At 55.5% G+C, this 19941-nt stretch overlaps 1 protein-coding gene across 4 annotated transcripts in view; it reads left to right on the top strand.

Moving 5' to 3' along the window:
• Positions 1–5018: 5018 nt before the first annotated feature.
• ZNF536 (zinc finger protein 536) overlaps positions 5019–19941 on the top strand; it is a 430531-nt gene continuing 415608 nt past the window's right edge. For 2 of the 4 annotated variants that reach the window (XM_077856529.1, XM_077856538.1), the window contains exon 1: positions 5867–6065. The gene's annotated coding sequence lies outside the window, so the exon portion shown is untranslated. Of the gene's footprint in view, positions 5257–5866; positions 6066–9118; positions 9303–19941 lie in introns of those variants that run through there. The other 2 variants (XM_077856554.1, XM_077856561.1) reach the window with 2 other exon arrangements.

Below are 19941 nucleotides of genomic sequence, written 5' to 3'. Positions count from 1 at the left end.
GAAAGTTAGGTCTTGAATTCCCACGAGTAGTTTTATTTCATAACTTGATACTTTGTTTTAATTTGCAGTCTTAAAAGTCCCTCAAAGTAAGAGATTATGGGCTCTCTCGTGGACTCCTCCTGCGCAGGTAAACATGGCACCGACACATTCTGGCCAGAAAGTCCACTAGCTTTATGGCTTTCCGCACCTCCAAAGCTAACTCGAATTGATGATAGCTGTTGCAGATAAGAGCAAGCCCCGAAGTCGATGCCCAGTGTTCCCCCAAGATATTCCGGCTCGGCAGACTCGCAAAGGACCAGGGCTGCAGTGGTGCAGCTGCATCCAACAGCCCGCAGCGGATTTTCTTCTCCGTTGACTAATTTATACAAAGGTAACATGAAGACCTCCAGGTTGGTTCGACTTCAAAATATAGGACCGAGGTAGGAAAATTATAATGATAAATAAATTACCATTTTTTTGTTATTTCAGAACATGACCATTCACTTTATGAAAGGCGTCTAAAGAGATGCCTCAAATAACTAGCTGTCCCAATGCGGTAAATCAGATCCAATTTATAGAAATTCAACTTACAAACATTTTTTTTGGGGGGGGGGGGGAACAGAGCTCTTATGCAAAGCAAGGTACACCTGTAGCTTTAGGAGAATTCCAGCAAGTTCCCTGGCTGCTCGTTGGTGGGGAAGAGCCTGAGGATCCCTGCTGTTGCCTCCCCCACCCGGCTCCACACACCTTGCTCCAGCCTTTTTCATGAGGTTTCTGATCCCTGGTCCAGTCATCCTTGTTTTCATCAGGTGCTAAGTGCATCAGGCCACATTCTGCGGCAAGTGATAGAAAACCCAAAGCAAACGGAATTGAGGGAACGACGGGAGTGGTCACAAACCGGAAAGATGCAGGGATGGGGCTGGTTTCAGGTGTGGCTGGACGCAGGGCTCAACACGAGCAGACCCGTTTCTCCCCTTCTGCTCTGCTCTCTGCTGTGGGGGCAGCATCCTCAGGCCCCCGTGGTGGCCTCTGGGCTCCACTTTCCTGTCCTGGGCCTGGGGACCACGCTCCGCTGCAGCTCAGCCACGGTGCTGGTGTCTATTTAAAAAGAAAATACAAGATTCACTGATTGGGCCAGCTTCGGTCACATGCCTATTCCTGAACCCATCACAACGTGGAGGGAGCTAGGATGTGCCCATCTGCGGGGTCACAAAGCTGGATCCCCAACCCAGATTCCCTGGGGGTTGGGAAGGAAAGGCAGGCTGTCCTGCTAGGAAGAGGAGCTGGCTCTGACAAGACAAACAGGTGTTACCGTGTCGAGTCCTTCCCTCTGTTGGAAAGACCGGAAGGGGTGTCCGACTATTTCGGGCAACTTTTGGAAGAGCAGCCCTCCAGGTCTTGAAAGGGGATGCTTAAAAGGGGATGCCGGAGGAGGTGAGGACGGCCCAGCTGGCCTCTCCAAGGCCAAGGACCAATAGTTCAGGGCAGAAGAGCCACGCAGGTCAGCTTCTTCCCCACTTCTCCTTACCTCACTTACTCCTCACCTCTCCCACCTTCTAATGGCACACCTCTGAACCCTGCCCTCCGGGGGGTCTTTGAAGTCTCATTCACCCTGAGGTGTCCACAGCTGAGAAGACTGCTCTGATCCTCCATGGGGAGAGGTCCCTGACCTCAGGAGCAGAGAAAACCATTTAGGGAGGGGAAGGAAACCTCATGGTTGAAGCCCAGGCAGGCTCCCACCCCTTGCCTGCCCGCCCCTCCCACCTAGTAAAGGAAAGCACCTGGTCAGTGGTGATGGCCTTCTGGGCCACCTGAAATTGAGAAGCAGGGACTCTCCATGAGAATCCAGATGGGGCCATGAGAGCATCCAGACCAGCTCCCATGGACACACGGGCTTCTACAGACCGCTTCCCATCTTCCTCCTGCCTTAAGAAGGTGGACCTGACGGTGGAGGCTACTACCATTCTTCTAGAGCCACCGACTCTGTGATCCTAAGGGCTCTACAGATCACCGGGGGGAGGGAGGGATATCTTTATATGGCGGGGAAACAGGTCTGGGGTGGGAGGACTTGGTTCTGGTCTACCTCGCTGCTCCCGACCCTAGGCAGCCCCCTGGATGCTTTCCTCTGTGCTTCACTCTTTGGTCGCAGGCAACGGCCATCCCAATGGCTAGTTTTTAACCTGTTCATACCACGAGAAAATCAGAGTTACGAGGCACAGAAGAGAGAACCAATCTATCTGATGTGAGAGGTATTACTTGCCAAGGAGGCGCACCCAGAGGCCAAGCACTTACTGTAATACGGCGCGGCTTTGAAGGCCCTTGATTCTGTGCTGGTACCGGAGCCACCAAAGAACTGACCTACCACCCCGATTTCCACCCAGGACAACAACCATCCAACTAACCTGCCAGCCCAGGCTCCTAATCATTTCCACCGGTTTCGAGAAGTCAGGAAGCTGGTCTCATTCTGAAGAAGACACCCCAGGAGTGGACAGCCCCTGGGGTTGGCAGGAGTGGCTGTCCAGCCAGAGGGCTGTGAGCATTGGCGGGTCCCTGCTTGAAGTCCAGGCCCAGAGGGCCAGGCCCGGCCAGGTCAGGAGGCGGTCCTGGGCACAGCACCCCAGAGCCAGAGAAGGAGGAGGGGGAGTGAGCGAGGAGAGGCCTTCTGGGCAGCACCAGCTAGAGCAAGAGGGTGGAGTGGTGGGAGATTCTGGAGAAGGAGGAGAGGATGGATGGGTGGGGGACATGGAGGTGGCCACTAAACTGGAGGGAGGGGTGGGGAGAGTCCTCGGGGGACTCCTGTGCTTCGGTAGGGGTCAAGTTTCCGCCTCTGAAAGACGGCAGGCCTCTGGTGTGTGTGTGGGGGGCTCAGCTCTCACGGTGACTGTCGCCCCCCCCTCCAGGGGAGCTCTCCCTGCAGCGCCCCGGGGCAGCCGAGCCTGCACTGGGGCGCGCAGGGCGCACGGGCGCCGACAGGGGGCGCGGGCGAGGCCCCCGCGGGGAGGGATGCTCCTGGGCTGGGCCTCCAGGTGCGGGGGTCCTCCCCGGCTCAGGCCCGTGGGCCGCACATCATCATCCCCGCGGCCTGCGCAGGTGCGCAGCAGCCCAGGTGCCCGGGGAGGCCGGGCGCGCGGCCCTCCCACGAGGCCTCGGAAGGCCACGGGCATCCCGGACCTGCCAGCCGGGCCCGGGGGCAGGGGGTCAGCGCTCGGGGCCTGCGCGGGCGCACCCGGCTCCCTGCCTCCCCAGGCCCAGGCAGCCCGGTGGCTTGAGGGTTAAAAGGCGACTGCCACCCCCATTCTCTTGGGGAGAAAGTGCCTTTTCTCCGAGTCCATATGGCCACTTCCTTTCGACCTGCTCGGCCCTGCTCGCCTCTTTGTCCGAGCTGTCACTTATAAAGAATCACTTGACTTACAATAACAGGTTCAAAAGACGACAGAGTATAATCAGTTGATCCACGAAGAATTGAAATAAAGAACACCCCACTGCTCTGGCTATCATTCCCATAGAGATAGTGATATCATTGATGTGATTGCGATGCTAATTTCTATACAAGAAGGAAAAAAAAAAACCCTTGTATTTTGGAATTTGTTCAAAGAGAATTTCAGACACATCAGATTGGAAAATGCGAACTGAATTCCTAAACTTTTTTTTTTGGGTAGGCAGGGGATTTTTTTTTTTTTTTTTAATGCCACCGCAAAGATTTGAGTGGACTTTCAGAATCTCCTAGAACTGGCTTGTTGGGGGGAAACACTCTTTTCTCACTCCCCAAAATCCTGGGTGGAGAGAGACAGACAGATGGCAGAGGAAGATTGAGAACGCCCTGGGTCCCAGGACAGAGCCCAAGGGTGCGGGCAGAGGTGACCAGGCTGGGGGCCCAGCAATGCCGCCCCTCGGGGGCCGCTCCCAGGCGGGGAGGTGCCAAGGCCAGGTGCCAGGGGCAGCAGGGTCCCGTCTGTACCTGAGCCCCTGGCCTGGCCGCTGTCCAGCTGCTCCTCTTGGCGCCAAGTTTTCAGTACCTGACCCCTCTGGCACCGGCTCATTGCCCTGAGCGGCTCCTTCTACAGGATGGGGTGGGGGGTGGGGAGGCTGCGGGGTGCTTTTTCTTTATCTTTGCTTTTTGTGTATTGTGGTGCCCTGGTTTAAAACTCACCAGTCATCTTAGGGGAACTCGGATCAGGCAGGCTCGAACAAGTCCTACCTGAATCAATGTTTTAAGTGTCCCTGTGGCTTGGCGTTTTGAATAATCAATCTGTCTCCAACGCTTCTTAATCATGCACAACACAGGCCTCTCTCTCTCTCTCTCTCTCTCTTTCTCTCTCTCAATCTCTCCCTCCCTCCCTCTCTCCCTCTCTCCCTCCCTCCCTCCCTCCCTCCCTCCCTCTCTCCTCCATTATTTGTCAACTCTTTTGGATCTTGTCTTTCTGCTATTAACATGCCCCAATGTCACATGCGAGTCTTTTCTTTAAAACAAGCTCCTCATTGGTGTATCTGGATACTTCTTTTATTATTATTACTGAATCTTTTTTTTTCCCATAATGACACCAGGATCATTATATAATCCCATAACAAAGAGGCTTTTGAGGCACCAGCTTTTGTCAACTCTAGGACAGAGAATCCATAATTGCATTATTCAGCTTTTTCCCCCCTTCTTTCCCCCTCTTCCTTGCTTCACAGAAACCCAACCTCCTGCATCCCTCACATCTCCACCTTGTTACCTCGCCTTACATTATTTACCGAAGCGTCTGCCTGGAGGACCAGCATTTGCAAAGTTGCCTTAAAAAAGTTATTTTGTTTGATAATTAAGTCCTGGAGCCCACCGCGTGATGATTATTCTGGACCCATAAGGCAGAGAACCTGCGTGACGTTTCTCTCGAAGTTTAATTACCGTATGCTAATTTCCTTGCCTACTACGTGATTAATTAAAATCATATTTTCATAATCATTTGGCACTAGTATTGTTTTAGAATTATCATGATCTCCTAAATAGTGTCTGTAAATAAAGTCGCCTCTAATGGCAGGCGCGGGAGGCGAGGCTGAGGACCTCTCCGTGTTTGTATCGCGGCGATTGGCAACATAACTGCCTTATTTACATTAAATACGCCACAAGGTTACAGCGCGGATCAACGTCATTTGATCGCTGATGACTCCCTTAAACGCCCGGGCTGTGACTGATTCTCCGCGTCCCGCTGTCCACCGAGATTCACCCGGGAGTTTTTTTTTTTTTTTTTTTTTTTTTCCCCCAGAAAAGAAACAGACTTTAAATAGTTTCAGGAGCAGGTAAGAATTAAGCTTTTTTTTTTTTTTTCTTTCCTGCTCCTCTCCCCCTTTCCCTGTCTCTCTCTCTCTCTCTCTCTCTCTCCTCTCCTTCTGTGCAATCTCTCTCTCTCTCTCTCTCTCTCTCCCTCTCGGCTGGATAAAAAATTCTTTAGTCAAAGGCAGGAATGCAAAGTAGTGACAAGCGAAGGGGCTGATGTATGTCTCCGTAACGAGTCTGACAATCAGAATGTAGCTCTTGGAGAATAGATAGATTTTAATAAGTGTGTTTACATGAGCTCAAGGTCAGAAGCAAGCTGCGCTGTGTTAAATGGTTTCTTAGTTGCTAGACAGAGAGAAAAAATGGACGATCACACACCATTCTTTGTAGATTATTATATCAAGGGTTCAGTCTCTGGCTCATCAAAGCTAAATGCCGCAAGACCTATCTAGTTGCTGTGAATTATGCCAGGGCGACAATGGAGAGCGTTTTTAATGGTACAATGCATTTCACCTACCAGATAGGGGGAGGCCGGGCCGGGGATGGGGAGGTCTGCTGGGGCTGGGTGATGAGTATCAATGAACGGGGCGATTCTGAAAAGAGGCGGATGAAAACCGAGCCCGCCCTGCCCCGGCTGGGCTGGGAACAGTGCGCGGGGCTCCGCCGGGCGGCCGGGCGAGGCGCGCGAGCAGGGCGCCCGTCCCCCCTCGGCCCCGGAAAATGATCAAGTCAATCATGTGGACATGTTTCATTATTCATTGAACACAATCTTTTACAACGCTCCGTTTACGTGCCCGACTTTGCTCCCGACGCCCGCGTTTCAATGTTTAAGGTAAGGAAAACAAAGATGGGGAGGCGGGGGGGGCCCCCTCCCCGCGGGGCGCGGCGGGGGCGCACGGGGGGGGGGCGCGCGCGGCGTCCGGCCGGGAGGTGGCAAAGTGAGTTTGGACTCTCGGCGCGGCCCCCCGGTCCCCTCCCCCTCCCCGTCTCGGCGAGGCCTGCCGCCGGCCTCCTTCTCGCCCCATCGCGATTAAAAAATACGGTCTAATTAAATATCCGTGGCTGTGACGTTGGCGAGAGGAGCTGTCACCGGGGGAGGGGGGAGGATGGAGAGCTCGGAGCCGGGGACGCGGCGGCGGCCGGGCATCCACCGGCGCTCGGCAACTTCGGCGGCGAGCGGGACCCGCGCCCCGGCCGCCGCCTCCCCCGCCCGCGGGCCCGGGACCGTTACTTTGAACGGGAGCCGCCGGGCCCCGCGCCCCCCGCGCGCCCCCCGCGCGCGCGCGCCCCTCGTGCGCCCCCCGCGCGCGCGCCGCTCTCGGGCCCCGGGAAACTTTCAAAGGGGTCCGGGGTGGGGGCAGCGTGTGCACCGGGGGAGGCCGGGGCCGCGGAAACTTCTGCTCAACTGACTTTGCCCCTCTCCTCCTCCGCCGAGCCGCGGGCGCCCTGGCTCCCCTTCTCCCTTCGCGCCTCGCCGCGGGATGCGGGCCCCGCCGCCGCCGCCGCCGCCGCCGCCGGAGGAGGACGAGGAGGACGAGGAGGAGGGGGGGGGGGATGCAGGCTAATTTGTAATCTTTTTTTTTTTTCTTTTTTAAATCAAAGTTAGCTGATGGTTACAGTGTATCAAACTTGCGGGCGCCGAGGGCCGCGCAGACCTGCCATTTTGTGTTTTCATTGGCCTCCCGTGGCCCGGGAGCCGGGCGAGGCCGAGGCCGGGGGGCTCCGCATAACCCGGGTGTCAGGGGCCGAACCCGCGACCCCAGGAAGGGCCGCGGCGCCTGCAAGCGCGGGCGGCGTCCGCGGCACCTGCCCCGGCGCGGCCCAGGCCCTGCGGCCCAGCCTCGGGGGGGTGGGGTGGGGTGGGGGGGGGATGCCCAAGATACAAATAAAGAAAGAAATAAGTAACAGGTTTATGGAGGCAACTGAGCCGGCTGGCCCTGGGCTGGAGAAATGAGGCCAATCGGAGCGAGGGGGTGCGGGCGGGCTTGGGGCTCTGCGAGGCGGAGGGCGGGCGCGGAGGGCGTCTGGGGGGGGTGCAGTCTGGGGAGGGGGGGAGGATCAGATGCACTGGCCCAGATGCACGACTGCGGGGTGGGTGGGTGAGGAGTGGAGGGGGGGGGACGAGAAGGATCTCTGCTGATAAACCTTTCTGTTTGCTGCAAGACATTATTTTTTTTGAAGATCAAGAATTGAGGGAAAACAGTCGTAGGCGGGACCGGGATGTATTTTAGGCAAAAAAAAAAAAAAAAAAAAGAAAAAAAAAAAAAAGAAAGAAAGAAAAGGGGGTGGGGGGGGGGAAGAGCTTTTCTTTGATGATGAGTAGGAAAGTGTCCAGATCTCGACGCGCCCATCTGTTGCAGTTTTGCAAATAATTTAAAATATAGATCTCTCCATATAGACGGGTGTACGTGGAGCGGAAGGTGGAGACGCAGGCGCCGCCGCCGCCGCCGCCGCCGAGAAGTTAGCAGAAAAGGAAAGGGATGCGGGGCGCGGGGACCTGTCCCCCATCCCCGCGTCCCTCCCCTCCTCGGAACTCTTCCGAGGAAACTCCGGCAGGGCTTTCCGTGGGGACAGGTGGAAAGTTGCCTGCCACCCCCCCTCCCGCGCCCCCCGCTCGCTTCTGGGTCGTGAGCGTCCCCTCGGCGGGCGTGGACGCGGCCCGCGGTCTCCCGGGGCGCGCGGGGGGCGCAGCGGGGCCGGGCCCGGGGCGCGCGGGGGGCGCAGCAGGGCAGGGCGGGGTCCCGGCCCCGCGCGCCGGTGGCGGCCGCGGCTGGGTTTTGTTTGCCGGATATTGTTATGTCTAACGAGTGCCTCGCAGGAGCCGTGATTTGTCAGCCGCCTTCGTTTTCACTTTAGCAGAAAATACGGCGGCTGCGCGGCGTCCCGGCCTGCGGGGCCGGCGCCGGTGCGCGCGGGGGCGGCGGGGGGCGCGGGCGCGGGCGGGGGGCCGTGCGCGCGCGGGCGGGGGGCGGGGGCGCGGGCGGGGGCGCGGGCGCGGGCGGGAGGGCGGCCGGCGGGGCCCGGGGCAGGGGCCGCGGCCCGGGCGGGGGCCGTGCGCGCGCGGGGCCGGCCTCCCGCTCCTCCTGCGCCTTCTCCCGGCAGCCGCCGCCGTGCAGTTTAGCAGAAATCCGACAGGGGCCGCGTTTGCTGAGCGCATCCGGCCGCCGGGCAGCCCGAGCGGGCGGCCGGGCCCGGCTGGCCGGTGTGGACGCGGGGAGGGGGCCGGGGCGGGGAGGGGCGCGGGGGGGCGAGCTCGGCCCGGGCGCCCGCCGCGGCCCCCGCCTCCGCGCCCCGGGGAGGGGGCTCCCCGGCGAGTTGCGCGGCCCCCGGAGCCCCGGCCTCTGCGCCCCCGCCCCCAGCCAGGGCTTAGGTGAACTTGGGGTGGGGTGAGCGTGCGTGCGTGCGCGTGTGGGCACGGGGGCGGGGGGGCGCGGGCTGGGAGCGCGCGGTTTCCTTCCCCAGTTTGATACCAGCAACTGGGTTTTTTACTTTAAGACCGGCTTCGCTCGCCGCCGGGGTTGGGAGGGGGCGATCCTTTCCCATCACTCACATCTTTGTTCATTGTTCACGGAGTGGAAGGCAGGCGACTTAAAGAGAGGGAAGGGGGGGGGGTGGAGAGAAAGAGGGGAAAAAAAGAGGGGGAGCGAGAAGAGGCAAGGACGCGCGGCGAGGGGGGCAGCGCCCGCGCCCGCGCCCGCGCCCCCGCCCCCGCCCCCGGCCGGGTCGGGTCGGGTCGGGTCGGGCTGGCCGGTGGAGCCGTGACCCGGCGCGCGGAGGGCGGCCGCGAAAGTGGACATTACCGCTTTAATTAACTTCGAGATGCTCCGGCGGCGGGACCTGGCGTAGCCGTGACGCGCCCGCATAAATCTGCCCGGCCCGGGGCCGCTCCGGGAACTCGGGCAGTGGCCGGCGTCAGCTCCAGCGCGCGCCTCCCAGTCCGGAGCCCATTTGCATAATTGGATTTTTTTTTTTTTTTTTTTTTTTTTTGGCCTCCTCCTTCCTCCCTGAAAGTTGTTTGAAAACCCCGGTGAACGCCGCGACGACCTGCACGCTCCAAAGCGAGTGCCAAGTAAGTGCCCGGCCGTGGCCTCGGCGCGCCCCGAGGGCAGCGCGCACGGCGGCGGGTGAGGGGCCCGGGCTGCGCGCTGCAGGCGGGCCTGGGCTGCGGGCTGCGGGCTGCGGGCTCCGGGCTGCGGGCTGCGGGCTCCCGGCAGCTCGCACAACTTTTTCTTCTCTGTCTCCCGACTTCCCGGGCCAGGTGAGCTGCTGGGCCGCGCGTGTACCTGCAGCCGGAGTCGGGGGGTGCTGGGGGGCGACCTCTGGGGCGCGGCGGAGTTGGGCATCGCGGGTCCCCGCGCGAGGGGTCGGCGCCCGCCGTGCAGGGCAGAGCTGCGGGCGGGCGAGCGGGGCCGCCGCTCCAAGCGCCCGCCGAGGATGCAGCTCGTCGCCAAATGCCTCCCCCATTATCCTAAGGTTTGTGTCTCTGGCTGTGCATGTGTGCGTGTGTGTGTGTGTGTATGTGTGTGTGTGTGTGTTAGAGAGAGAGAGAGAGAGAGAGACCGAGAGGGATCGGGCTGTGCTTTAAAAAGAAAAGCAGCCAAAACAAGAGCAGGAAGGACTTCTCCCCTGGCTTGCCCCCCCCAACCCCATTTCCCCAGCATCATTTATTTCTGTTGCTCAAAGGAGAGAGCGCACAGCTTCTTTGCTAGACAGGGTCACCGAGAGGATTGACAGTTCTGTTGGAAATGCCATAAATGCCGTGACCAAAACGTAGCGGCGTTAATAAAATACCAACCCTTGCCTGTCGAGGAAAAGTGGTTTTGCAGTATCTTAAATTTTATTTAAAAAAAAAAAAAAAAAAGAATGCGATCGTGTATGGTTAGTACTATTTACAGCGTTCGGGATCCGGGGGGAAGTCTGAGTAGCTTGGGAGAAGGCTGGAACCCCAGTGCCCGCTTGCCCAGGAACTTGCAGGGGGCTGGGCCCACCACCCTGCCTAGATAGGGGTAGGGACTCAGCTTCCGGCCTGGGGAGTCACAGGGGGGCGCCCCGGCAGCCCTCTGGCCTCTGCTTGTGGAGAGCCTAGGGCTTCTGGCTGAAGGCTGCTTTAGTTATGATGTCATTCTGATAGCAGAGTGCAAATGTCTCCTGATTCCACCATTAACCGCCTGGCTGGTTTGCTGGGTAATGATAGCACTGACGTCCAGCGCCTTGACAAACGCAGGCCTGCAGAGCCCTAGGAATTAACTTTTCCCCCCACCGAGGAGGGCACCAGCTGCCAAAAGTCTCACCACCGGGGCCCCTGCCTTTGAACTTTGTCCTGTCTCAGTCCAGACACTGACATGGATGACGGGGCCCCTGGACCGAGAGACCCCCCCCCTCCCTCCACCTCCCTGTTGTCCTACAGTTTGGGAAACTTTTAGAAGGCTTCCGTTTCCGGAACACCTCTAACCGGGCAGAGCTCGAATCCGGTCGCCACCAGGAGGGAGATACTGGATCGCGTGGGTGGCCGGCACCCCAGGTATCTGTGGGGCCGCTGCGTGGCAGGGGGGACTGTGACATCTGCTTCATACCTTCAGTCCCTTAACTGTGACTTTATGTTAATATCCCTGCAAGTAAACCGGATTTAGTGTGGATTTTTAAATAGTGTACAATGATTTAAGATTTCTTTTGATTTACTGTTCAAATGAAATTTGCATAAATGTGATGAAAATGAACTTAACATCTGGGCATATGAAAAAAGGTTAGTACCTCGTATGTCATCTGCAGAGAAAGTCTCTAAAATGCTTTCACCCTAAACTGGGTTCGGGGAGACAGTTCCTGGAGACATAAATGCTAATTATGGAAAACCTGGAGAAAGCGCTTTCGATAAATTTGCATTCTCTTGGACCACTGCTCTGAAAACCCATCTTGTTCTGTGCCTGGAGTGCTTAACTTCTGAGCAGGCTTGAGATCCTCGCAACTCAGCAAGTTAACTGCTGGCTGGGGCTGTCTTCACGGAAGACTTAGGGCAGGCAGCGAGCGACAGTCACGCCGCTGTGGTCCGAGCCGGAGGCCGGTAACCCCCATAATGGGAGAGGACGGGGCGGGTGGCCAGGACGTGCAGCCCTACTAACCACAGTTACCCATGGGGTCCCGAAGGCAGTGCTGAGATGTGGAATCCCTGCCTGCTGAGCCCCAAAAAGCCGAGCGATTAGGCTCTCTACTCTGCCTTAGGTCACCAAAGAAATTTCATCAGCTCAGACCTATAAAATCCACAAGCCCATTCAAGTGAACTCTGAACTCCCATCTTAGCTTTTGAGCAAGACAGGCTTATCTCTGGCGTAAGGAAATCAGAGTTAAGCAGCCTTCCCCAGACGTGGTTGCCTTTTGCTCAAAAGTTGGCTATGAATGGCACAGGTGTTTTTAAAGTGCCTTGAATGGAGGGAAAGAAAGACAGCAGTGATGCTCACGAGAATATAGATGAACTTGTTTATTTTTTTATTTTTTTATTTTTTTTAGCAGAGGATCATAAAGGAAGAAAGCAAATAGATTTATTTTTCCAGTTTGAATGAGGACAATTATAGCTTCTTAACATCTTTGGATTTAGTGTTTTTAATAAGCCTTTTAAGTAAGCTGAAATATCAGCTTGCATTTTGTTCTCAGTATTATTTAAAGTGAGACCTGACGCAAGTTTAACAGGAGGAGCGAGCTTTGTCCGGGTCCGCTTTGGTCCGTGCTGAGGACAGGAGTCCCGAAACGTCTCCCCCCGAGCCTAGAGCAGGTGAGCGCTCAGCTGCGCGCTGTGTCCAGGGAGGCCTTCGCTTTGGGCTGGAAGGACACTTGTGGTCGGGTGGCCTTCTCGGGCCGCGAAGGCCGGACTGTGAGGCCGAAAAGCAAGGCACGAGTGCACTGGCACCGGCCCGACTCCCTTCTGCTAATAAGGACTCATAAGCAGGGGCGTTCTCTGTGAAGCCACACCTGCCCCCAACGCCGGCGTGCCCCCTCCGGGACGGGCCACGGCAGGGATGGGCGGGGGGACAGGGCAAGGAGTAGTCCCAGGGCAAGGTGGGGCTCACCGTGTGCTCTCCGTGGTTGAGTGGTACCTGGTTGGGAGTTGTTGGGAGAGAGGCCTTTTGTCAGGGGGAGGGATTGGTTCCTCGGGTGTAGACTGGGTGGGCCGCCCCCGGGAGCTCGGGGTGCCCTCAGAGGGGCGAGCAGCCCAGCTAAGCTAGGGAGTCCTACACGCGGTCACGGTGACGTCCTAGCGGTGGCGATGCTGGTGCGCGTCCGTGTGTGTGCCCGCACGTGTGTCCTTGTGCGTCCATGTGCGTGCACGTGCCAGGGAGGGTGTTGCCTGCTTGAAGCACCTGCACCCAGCCGGTCTGCACCCACAGCTGGCCTACTCAGTGCAGGTCGGCGAGTTCGTGAGCACGTGTGCGCCGTGGAGGGAGGGGCACAGTCCTTGGGATCCGGACCCCGGGGAATGCAGGCCACGTTCTCGAGGTTCCTCACCCTCTCCCCCTATTGGCTTTTCCCCCCCCATGTGTGGGCAGACACGGATGGAAGCCGCCTTGGGACGGCGGGCTACTCCGCAAGCCACCTAGCTTGGGTCCCCACGTGCCTGGGGTGGGGGTGGGGACCTTCCTGCCCAGTTCATGTGGTCATGACGCGGCCTTCTGTGGACTTCCTGCCGCGGGGCTCCATTGTGCCATGCGGGCTGGCTCTGGTGGCTGCTTGAGGATCCCCCTCCCTCCCCAACTTTCATTTCGAAAAACCATTGCGGATCTTTGGTCTCTGTCTCATGCTGGAGTGTGGCCACGGCGAGGGACATGGCGTGCTTGGCTTTTTGGGAGGTCAGGTTTATCTGCCTGAAGAGACCAGGTCAGGCTGAGGCCTTTGGTGGCATTTGTTAGACTAACCTGGATGTTGTTTTTCTAGACCGGGTCTTCTCAGCAGTGGCACCGTGGACGTTGCCCACTTGTGGGAGTCTGTCCCGTGCACTGTTGGATGTTTAGCGGCTCCCCTGATCTCTCCCTAGATGTCAGTACCCCCTCCCGGTTGTGACAATAAAACATGTCACCAGACGTTTCCATGTGTCCCCCGCGGGGACGTCAGGCGCATCTCCCAGGCCTTCCATGGGCCAGGTCTTGTCCCGGCCATCTCAGGGAGCGCAGGGAGATTTCACGCTCAGAGGGAGCACGGGCCGGAGGCAGACAGACACGGCAGGAAGTTGAGGCCTGCACCGAACGGGGCAGTCCTATGGGATCCGAGAAGAGGGGGGACGTCAATAATGGGTGTGGGGTATCTGGAGCGAGCGTGTGGGGCTCAACTCTGTTTTTACACCGGCTGACCCTTCCGAATGGCCCTGTGGGTGAGAGTACCCCACGGTTCTGGCCCCCCGCTGCCCCCACTGCCATGTGCACACCAAGAAGAGGAAAGTCACAGCTCTTGGTTTCAGAGTTGAGGCTGGCCACCCTGCTGGCAGGATGAGGATACTGGCTTTTCTGTTTGCTGTTTGTTTGCTTGGAGCACTTACTATGTGGTAGGCATGGGTTCTAAATTCATTACTCCCTTAATCCTTGCAATCTCTCTAGGAGAACAGGCCTGTGTTTGTCCCAAGTTTCAGGAAGGGAAGTCAGGCACAGGGAGGGGAGGGCGGTGGCTCTGGGATTAGAGCCTACCCAGTCGGCCTCCAGAATGGGCATGATTAACCCCTCCACTGCTGCAGAGCATCTCCCCTTCCTGGAGGCACACCCGGTGCAAGAGCCCTGTGATTTCATCACTGACCCAGGAAGCCTAGCCACGCACGGCCTTCTGTGGGGCTTGGGGGCGTCCTGGGCAGGTAGGGAGGGTTCCGGTTGGCCAGAGCAAGCCCCCTTTCTTTGAGGGGCAGGGGCCTCCAGGTGGGTGGTGGCAGGGGCGACCTGCACGTGCTCCGGGGGCATTGAGAGGTGCAGGAAGGAAAAGCAGTTTGGAGGGTTTCCCCCCTCCTCTACCTACCTGTTCTCACTCTGTAGCTTTACAATGAGAAAATTAAGTGCCATTTTGACACAGGAAAAATGATCACCGTAGGCTTGAGCTGACATTAACCTGCAAGTTTTCTATCAATGCGTTACAGCTTTGATTACCTGAGCCGTGTTTAGCTGGGTCTTTCATTACCGGGGTGGGCTTGCCTCTTGCTTCCCCCTCTCCCCGCTGATTCTTCCGCCCGGATACTCGTCCGCTGGCTCCCCATGGCTGTGCTCACCTCTCCCGTGCATCGCGGACCCTCAGCCTCCTTCATGATTCTTTGGCTTTTGGTTGTTTTGTTCCCATATGACACACGCGCACGTACTCTTACGGAGGATGAAGTAGCTCTATTTAGGTTGTAAAAGACAACCCATAGGGTCCCTAAAATCGAGATTAATCACAGAAATGCCCATTCAGACTTAATTATAATGATGTTCTCACTTGCACATCTGAGGTTCCCATGTAATTCCCATAGATTTGGATGGGATTTTGGCTCATGGAAGGGCTAGATTGTCGGGCCCTCGGGGGTTTTCTGTAATTCAGTAAACATTTATGCCTGTGGTTTCTGGGCACCTGAGGAGGGGGAGGGTCTGGGGCCCTTCTGGGTAGGTGTGCAGAGGTGGCCAGAGCGCCAGCTCCCGCAGTGGCTGCTGGTGGGCGGGCCTTGCCTCTTGCTAGGCCCTGCCTTCTGCACTTGGGTGCGTTATCATCTTTAGTTGTTTTAACAACCCACCGAAGGGCATCCGTCAGCAGTTTTGCCAGTGGGCGAGCCAAGGAGTGTGACACTTGTTGCAGCCACAAGGCTCCGGCAAGGCCAAGAGAGAATTTGAAGCCAACAGAATTAGCCCGGGACCTGGTGCTGTGCACCTTGCTTGCACTCCTGCCTCCCCATGCAACACGCAGCCCAGACAATGACAAAACCATCCTTTGCAGTCCTCTTAAACTCGCCTTTCATGTGGAAGTTAAAAATGTACACTGGAACCTGCCACTTGGAGACCATATGCATTGTTGTAAATTTGTTTTCAAGAGGAAGAAAATATTTGGAAACTGTACCAGCTAAACTACCGACTATAGAGAAGCAAACAGATCCCAGAACACATAGATATTATGTATAAAATGTAATCTCGCTGAATAGCTCGATTATTTAATTTTACCTTTCAAAATATGTGAAAACGTGTATTCCTTACTGGATGGAGAAAAAAGTGGCACATGCTTTTTTTTTTTTTTTTGTTCTTTAAAAAAAAAAATCTAATTCTCTTTTAAAATCTATTAAAGTCAAGTCAGGCAAAGCCTTCCAAATTATTACAGAAAGGCTGTCATTTCTGTGAAGCCTATTGAAGGGGGTGGGACATCTTATTGAAATTACAGCTAAAGTGCTTTAATTATTTTGCTTCCTCGGCCAGGGCTCCCAGTTTGGGGGTTGTAATCTGTTGATGCCAAGTGGCTATTTCAGCAGCCTTGAATCTGCACCGAGCAGAGAGCATCTCACTGATGAAACCTGGCTGGATGTGCTAATTAAACTCAGTGCAGGGTTCTGGCCGTATCTGAGAAACTTTATGCACAAATGTTTCCACCCCAAAGAGGGTCAGCGCCGGTGGGTGGCAACCCGGCTCCAATAGCCCGGGAGGATCAAAAGGTGGAAAAGTGTAGTGTGGGAACGCGGGGAGGGAGCCCACAGCCGCGGGCCCACATGAAAGGCCTTAATCTGCAGGCCGCCTGCGGCCCAGGGCTCCTTGGAGGGTGGCGGCCGCCCGGCCCTGCCCGCCACCCCGGACTTGCACTTGGAGCTCCGAGCCCTTGCAAGGCAGGCGGGCCTGGAGCTCGCACGGACCTCGGATGCTCCGTTCCTTAAGCAAAACGCCAGACACTCTGTCTGCAGTTCTTTTCTGAGATCATTGACTTGACAACTTAATATCTGTTTTCTTGTGTGTTTTTTTTTTTTTTTTGTTCTGTTTTGTTTCAGTGTGTTCCCCCCTCCGCCCCCCCGCTATTTCTTTTCAGCTGTGTCACCCTTTGCACACGCATTCTGGAAGTATGTTGGAAGAGGTTTTGTTAAAGTTTGCTGGTGGCGCGGAGCGGGGGTGGGTGGTGGTGGTTCACGGGAATTTAGTTGCATTTAAAATTCTCATCTAGCGTATGAAGAGGCAGAAGAAATTCAGACAAGATGATGCAAACCTGCGCATCATCTGCAAATGTGTTGATGAAGGCTGTGAGCTAGCGGTGTCCCCTTTAGTAACTGCTGCCACCCCAAGGAAGACACTGTGGCTTACTAAGTGCGTGACAAGTGATGAACTCATCCAGGGTCTGGTCATCTGATAGGCATTTCCCATGACAGTGTTTCTGTGACGTAGTAGGTGGTGATACGGCCTGTCTTTTGGGGGATGTGGACGCTGTGCCTGTGGGTATGTTCACCCTCTACTGCTGGCCGTCCGGCGAGGTCAAGTCATATATTCCTGATATTCGAGTCTGGACTATTTTCCAAGCCTTCCCAGAAGCACCGGCTGCATTTTGACATAAATGCCCTTTGAGCCCAAGCATACCAGCCACTTCAGCCTCACGTTCCCCCCTCACATCTCGAAAGGTTGAGGGGAGCTAGACCCGCGCGTGAGACGATGTTGTGGTTTTTCCCAGGCACCGCTTTCTCTGCCTGCATTCAGGAGCCTGGCTGCTCAGGTGAAAAATTCCAGGCCCACGTGTGGATCTTGGGGGACGACGGTGGGGGTAGGGGGGTCGCTGTTATGAGAACTTTCTCTCCCTTTGCATGAAAATATTGCTGAGATGGAAATCATGTAATTCTTGTGTGTGATCTCCAAATACCACCTTCAATAAAATAATTTGTTCATTGATCTAAAGAATGAGTGGTTTCCAGCTGCTTCATTGCTCAGGACAGACTTCCCCGTTGGAATCTGCCTCTGCGACTCCCCTCTGGTGGAGGTTGGCCTCCCGTGGAGGACATTGTGAAGAGGCCGGGTGGCCTGGGGGGGGGGCTGGGGGCCCGAGCCCTCATTTCTCTGGGACTCAGAGGGCGGAGCAGGATCCAGTGCAAAATTTTGATATGGTGATTTGCGCTTGCCCCTCATCTTCATCTCAGGGCAGGCAGGTGGAATGGTTGCTGTACTGGGGAGCCAAGGCCACCGTCCTGTCATTAAATCTCTATCCGCAGCCGCCCGTTAACCCTTAGATTAACTGAAGGAAACTCTGTGCATTTTTCCACTTCCCCTGCCATTGCTTCTGAGGGAGGAGAGTCTAAAGAGGGAGTTCTTTATGTGCTAATTAAATGTTTTTGCCAGAGTTACACTGTACATGCGTTGCTTGATACATCAATATCTATAGGTTAGTTTTTTTTTTTTTGCATAATTTAATTTTAAGAGGTGCTCCCATCCTCATTCCGTGATTAAGATGTTTATTTCATTGAGCTGGAAACATCAAGTCTGTAAATGAGGAAGAGCTGGGAGCATTTTTTGTTTGTTGGTTGGTTTTGTTTTTCCGGCAGTGTGGCACAGTGATAAAGAGCTCACCAGTCAAGTGGGGCCCGGTTCGACACCCACTCCGGCACGTGCCAGCTACCTGCGAGCGGGACATTTCTATCCTTAAACCTCGGTTTTCTCGTCAGGAGAATTGGAATAATTCTTCCTAATTGAGTCATCAGGATTAAAAGAGAAAATGATTAATTAATGAGTCCAGAGACCAGCTATTCAGCCAGTGGCCAGCTACTGTTAGTGCTTGTTTCATACGTTTTGCTAAATATTTTAGAAATCGAAACCCCACCAGAAACTGTGGGTGTCAGTCACGTGCATAGCCTAGTGGAGAAGTGTCTTTCCTCCTTTGTTTCCCTGGCTGGCCTTTGGAGTTATTTACCCAGGGATCAATAAGTATCAGCTGATTGATTTCCTATAGGTTTCAGAAGATGCGTTTTAAAGGGTCAGCTGAGTTCATGGAGAGGTGCGGGGTGGGGGTGGGGTGTAAGTCTTCACTAAACAAACATTCTCACTCCAATCCATGAGGTGTTAGCACCCTGTTTCCAGGCTACGCGCGCACACACACACACACACACACATGCTCACGCACACATATGTGTGCACACACGCCCCTAGGGTTGCCGGGAATGTGATGGGCGTTGCCCTTCATCCTTTACCTGGATCAAAGCCAAAGATCCCCAAGGAAGCCTTGTCATCCATCCATCCATCCATCCATCCATCCATCCATCCATCCATCCACTTCATTCTTTTAAAAAGCATGTATTAAGTGCATTGTGTGTCTTAAGCAAGCTGGGTGCTGTGCACAAGAGCAGAATCACTTTGGAGCTGTTGTATCAGGATAAAAGTGGAAGCGGAAGCAGTGATGATGTTTCTTAGGTTCCAGGTTCTGGATTAAGCACAAACACAGAGACACATGTGTGCACCTATATATACAGACACCTATATGTGCGTGTGTTAGAGACCCCCCTAATTTGCATCTAGGCATACAATCACATGATTTCCAGGGAGCCTAATGCTTAAGCATGGACTACAAAATTGGGTTGAACTTGTGGCCATTGCATTCAAGAGGGGAAATATCAGAAAGGGAGACAGAACATGAGAGACCCCTAACTCTGGGAAACGAACTAGGGGTGGTGGAAGGGGAGGTGGGCGGGGGGGTGGGGGTGACTGGGTGACGGGCATTGGGGGGGCACTTGACGGGATGAGCACTAAGGGTTATTCTATATTTTGGCAAATTGAACACCAATAAAAAATAAATTTATATTAAAAAAAGCAAGAGGGGTCACCCACTAGAGAGGTGGGGAGTGGAACGTAACTCCTTTACTTTTTCCCTCAGGGGAAAAGGTGGAATTTGGATTGACTTTCGCCTCCCTGGAAGGGATCCCAAGTCTGTGACAACAGGAACATGCCAGCCATCCTTAGAAAGCAAAGAATACCCGAGTGATATTATACTAAGAAGCAAGATGCCATCTTCCTGGGGGAACTCTGAAACCCAGATCGGGGTCCTAGCATTTATCGAGTGCTTATTACATAGGTGACCTTGGCTTTAGAATACAAGATATCATTTAGTTTCATCCTTCCAGCACCATTTAGTTTCCCCTTCATCCTTTGGTTTTAAGTGATTAAGTACATTTCAATAAATAAACATCTTCTGCCTTAGGATGGAGACAAGGAGGCCTACCCATGGGGGTGACTTGCCCAGGGCCATGCGGTTGGTCCATGGCGACGCTGGGTTCTCCAAAGGGCGCTTGTGTCTGTCGCGTGTGGGCTGTGTCTGCCCTTTGGATGGGGGCTCTTGGCACCTGGCCTGGACCTCCTCTGGAGAAAATCAATGCTCACGAGACGGACTTCTTCTAGTTGCAATGATACCATACTCAGTCCTGGCCCCTGAAGGGTGAGATTTGTTTTGATCATTTCTGAGCATAGGAATCCTGTCGTCTTGAGGTGGAGGAGTCGATGGTGGGAGCAGAGCCCTCGGGGGCTGGTATCCAATGGCTCTTGGGTCTTCAGGTCCCTCGGTGGTGTCACCACGTTCTGCTGTCCATTCTCTCAGGCCCGTTCATCCGGCAGATACCCCTGTGCTAGGGGCTGGGGACCTGACACGCGTGGTTACTGACTTGAGAGACGCAAGTATGCTTCCCACTTCAACGGTTACCCTGAAGACTGTGCAGGAAGAGGACGGGGAGGCGGGCTCCTTATCAATTGGGTGGCCAGTGGTGTTCTTAGAGGACCAAGGGT

The sequence above is a fragment of the Canis aureus genome, chromosome 1 (assembly GCF_053574225.1).
Source record: "Canis aureus isolate CA01 chromosome 1, VMU_Caureus_v.1.0, whole genome shotgun sequence".
Lineage (NCBI taxonomy): Eukaryota > Metazoa > Chordata > Mammalia > Carnivora > Canidae > Canis > Canis aureus.
This window is presented reverse-complemented; position numbering and strand designations above follow the sequence as displayed.